Genomic DNA, 5,000 nt, shown 5'->3' on the forward strand with positions numbered 1-5,000 from the left:
ATATATGTATATATATATATAAGGTCTCTTGTCTACATCCACCTTGCTTCCTCCAATTTCTCCCAGGACCCTCCAACATACCTCTCTCCCAACTTCATGCTTCTTTTGTATGACTACTGAGTCCAGTTAGTGTTGTTGGCAAATGTGGAGTCACCTACCTGAGCACTGGCAACCTACCAGCGTCCTCTTTCCCTACTCCCAAAGTAATTCTCCCTGCCTACCAATATAAACTTCAGAGAATTTACCAGCTCTAAGAAGGACCCCAGGAACCCTTCCTCTCTATACTGTGAGTTTAGACAGTCCTTGTCCAGGTGACCACAGCTGATGTCAGTTCATGTGTGCCACAGCAGTGCCTGGTCCAGAGGACAACATTTCACAGGAGTCTCATTGTGACTGATCGTTGCCGGCACATGGGGAGAAACCATGATCAAGATTTCGTGAAGGCACAGTTCCATCTGTGCCTGTGGGTGGATGACACAGCTGATGAGAAGATTTTAGAAAATGTGTGTTCTCCCATGGACGAGTGAAGTTTTCGATTGTGAGGTGATTCACTCCTTCTTCTGTAAACGTTTCATCCACCTCCATGAGGCTGCTGCTGCTGTCTAACATGCTGTGCTGAAAGGCACTTGGAAGAGGGCAAAGACAGTGTAATGCTGGAGCTCAGAAAACGGATTTCTTATGTTTATATAAAATGCTGCAAGCCATGGACTTTTTGATCAAGTGCCTGCTCATCCCTGATAACACATTTTGAGTAATAGTCCTCTAAGTTCCTAGGAGCTAGACTATTCTTTCAAGAACGTGCATTGTGACCAAGAGAAAAGTGGCCACTGGACAGTGACATAGAAGGAAATAAATAAGTAGTGGGCTGCATAGAACCTTCCATCTTCCAAGCACCCCCTTTTCCCTGCCACTGCAAGATGAGCTTCATGAAGGAAAGGCTCATTGGGTTTTGTTTATTTTATGTAATTCCCTCCCCAGGACAATTGTCTGGTGTGGCAAAGCCGTCAATGAAAGGTCATTTTATCAACATCTACAATTTCATCATATCATTCAAACAAGCAATTAATTATAAGGGAAAACACACTTCCCAGCATAGTCATTCAGTCCAAGCCAGAAGGTTTGGATCCTAAACATATATGAATAATTCCCAAGGAAATAGAAATTCACCAAGTATTCAAGGAGGGTAGATGATGATGGATACCTCAGAAAGAACAACCCAGAGAGGAGGCAAACATGGGGGTATCATGCAATGTTCCTCTACAGGGTGGACTGAGAGGAATTTTCATGGGGATCACAGAGATGTGGGTCATGACTGCTTCAGCTGGGTAGTATCTTAGGGACAACCATGCATGTATGCTTAGAGGCTAAGCATACATAAAAACAACTGCTTTCAAGTTACATCTCAACAAGGGAAATAGTTACTAACATGCATGGTGGGACATACATCTAGGGCTATCACATGGGGTGGGGACAGAGGCAGAGGAAGATTGAAATAGGCTCAAGGCCAGCTTAGACTATATACATATTAAAGTTGTGTCTGGAATGCTTAGAAAGATCTTACTTCCAAGACTTTTATACTGTTTTATATATGCAAAATGTGAAGTGTTTATGAGAAAAACAATCTGTCTCAGGAAAATCCCGGAAAGTCACATGATGGCAAAAGACAACCTGCAAGTGTTAATGTAGTAATGACGCAGACATGAAAATGACTTGACAATAATTTGTAAGTATGGATCATAAAAATCCTCCAGTGAGCAATTATGAGTTCTCTAAATGAAATGAAAAAAAAAAAAAAAAAAAAAAAAAAAACCACAGAAAACCTCAACAAAGATGTCGAAGCTTTGGAGTGCTGTTAAATGAAAATCACAGACCTGAGAAATTCAATAACTGAAAGAGAAACTTCACTGGATGAAGTCAGCAGCAGATTGGAGATGTCAGAGAGGAGAATTCATAAAAGATCAAGAAAGATCAATAGCATTTACTAAGTATCAACAGAAGAGAGAAAAGAGCTTGACTTCAAAAAGAACATAGCATAAGGAACAACACATGAGAACAAAAAATTAACACCTGTCAAGTGATAATCACCATGCACAGAGGGCATTTTGCTCATAGGTTTTTGAGGTCTCAGTTTATGTCAGCTGTCTCATTGCTATGGGTTTATCGTGAGGCAGTGTGTCCTCACTACACACGTGAGATAGAGTAGAACTCCACTATATATAGGAATATTTGGGGAGGGAAACCTATATCTCTCGTGGCTAGATATCAGAGCAGTGAAGAGCAACAAGGACAGTGCCCTGAATACTTAAAAATATATAGTCAGTGGCCTAAAAAGCCTTCCAATAGCACCAAGGTAAAAGGCACACTTTTATTATATAGGCCTTTGGGGACATTCCATATATAATCTATGGCAAGGATATTTCCATAAGATTAACATAAAGGATGACAGAAGTAAGATTCCTATACTTCTTTTGAAATGCTAAATTGACAGCAATAGAATACCCTGTTACAAAGGCATGTTGCAACAGCAAGAGGATCACTAAGAAAGTAAAAAAAAAAAATCTGTGAATAAGAATAATTTTATTTATTTCAACATAAGTTTTTATAATTATATAATTTTATTTTTAACTTTTTTTGATTCTTTGTGAGTTTCACATCACGTGCCCCAATCCCCCATCCTCCTGCCACTTTATATCTGCCCTTACAACCTCATCACCAAAGAAAAAAATAAAAAAAAATTGTCATGGAAGCTGTCATGTGTCACAGTGTGTCCCACTGTATACACTTTGACCACACACCTTTACTTACAAATGTTCATTGTAATGAGTCATTAGTCTGGTTTAAGACCTTTGGGTTTTGCTACCCAATCAATACTGGATCCTCACAGGAACTCCTCTAGGATATCCTGTTGTTGCTCTATGTCATGGAAATTCTGCAGCTTTGGATCTGCAGGACTGGTCCTTTCACATGCTCCACAGATCATAGATGGGGTAGATGTTGGGGTGAGACAACTCAAAGTTCTGGGTGGTAGCTGAGTTGGTCAGTCTGCCAGCTTTCCTGCACCCACACCACTAGGGAGAGCTCTCCAGCACTGCGCAGGCTAGCTCACCTAATACCACAGCTGACAGAGGCTAGGATCAGCTTTCCTGCTTGTGAGGAGGGCTCACCCACACCCATGCCCCCAGAACTAGCCCCACCGTGTTGCTCAGTCCAAGCACTGCATCCATTGAGGGGCCGGGACAGCTTGCTAGCCCTCATATACTCTGGGCTGGCTCACCTGTGCCTTTGCCTCCAGAGCAAGCTCCACTGTGTTGCCCAGGTGTAGTATAGGGACTGCTCTCCAAAGTGCTGCAACAGGTGATGGGCAGGACCAGCGATCTCCAGCTCTCCCGACTGGTGCAGGGGCATGAGGTTAGAGGGAGAGGGCATCACCTCCAGGCCACCTCACAGTTGGGTCAACTCTCCTATGTTCATGCCCTCTGATATTCCACAGACATTGACACGGACCTTATGGCTGCATGGCCATGGACCCGCATCCAGACATGGTCTCTAGTGGTAATATGAGCCACAGTCATCAACATTGATCCCTGCCATTGTATGACCATGGACCCAGACATGGCCCTTAGTGGCAGCATACGCTGGGACTTCACCATGATCTCAGGTGATGGGGCTGGATACTCACAACAGATTATTTCTCTCCATCCTAGACTCTCCAGTTCCATCTCTCTACGTAATGCTCAAACTGTTTCATTTCTCCTTCTATTCCATCTGTCCACCACATATTGGCACAGTGTATTGGATCTTGCTGTGGGCATGCCATGCATGAGGACTAGAATTCAGCCCATTTGACCCGTGTGGTAGAAGGAGAGCACCAACTTCCACAAGTTGTTCTTCGACCTCCACTTGGATGCCATGACAAGCACAAACCACTCCCAGCAAACAATGTGTGTGTGTGTGTGTGTGTGTGTGTAAAATAAAACAAAGTTTAAAAACATCTCTGAAAAGAATAGGCATAGAAGGAAGCTTTTCTCAACGCAATAAAGACCAAATACCAAAACGTTATTACAAATGTCTACTTACATTTGAGTCATTTATAGATATCACTTATGAATGAGACTAGTACAAGCATACACATGAAACTGGAAGTTGCAGTCACTTCAATAAGGCAAGAAAGGATAAAAACATTCAGATTGGAAATGAGTAAACTATGTACAAATGACAAGGTTATCAACTTTACAAAAATTTCTAGAAAAAGTTAAAACAGTTACATTAGTTGGTCAGTTAACAAAACTGTAGAAACCATCAATACACAAGAAATTTCATGTTTTTGTGAGGTGGTCTTATTGCATGTATTAATGACACATGAAACTAACCATTCAAACACGGTACCATTTGTAATTCCTCTCAATGAATTGATACTTGAAAAAGCATATCCGAAGTCTCTGATTTGCTTAGCTTACACTATCAATACAATGCAACCAAGAGACATTAGAGAGGAGAGTGCCAACTAGAGGACTGTCCAGATCAGGTTGGCCTGTGGTCATGTCTGTGGGCATGGTCTGGATTATTAATTGATATAGGAGATACTAGTCCACTGTGTGCAGCACAATTTCCTAGGATGGTAGTCCGGGTTATGTAAGAAAGCTAGCTAAACATGAACCATACCTTGAATTTCTGCCCAGAGTTCCCTTGAGGAAGGACTGTAACCTGTAAGCCGAAATAAACCTTTTCCTCCCCAAAGTTGCTTTAGGCAATAATATTCTGTCACAGCAACAGAAAGATGAGAACAACTTGCTTGCTCAAAAATCACAAAATGTTGATGAAGGAAATCAAAGAAGACCAGAAGAAGAGCAAAGACAGATTTGCTTGTAGGAAAAGATCCAATGTGTTAAAGATGTCACTCCTCCAAGGTGATCTGTGGGTTTAGTGCATCCCCTGCCAGTGTCCCAGCAAGTATTTCCATAGACAAGTTGATTCTAAAATCAGTATGGAAATATAAATCC

This window comes from Mastomys coucha, unplaced genomic scaffold (genome assembly GCF_008632895.1).
Source record: "Mastomys coucha isolate ucsf_1 unplaced genomic scaffold, UCSF_Mcou_1 pScaffold1, whole genome shotgun sequence".
NCBI lineage: Eukaryota > Metazoa > Chordata > Mammalia > Rodentia > Muridae > Mastomys > Mastomys coucha.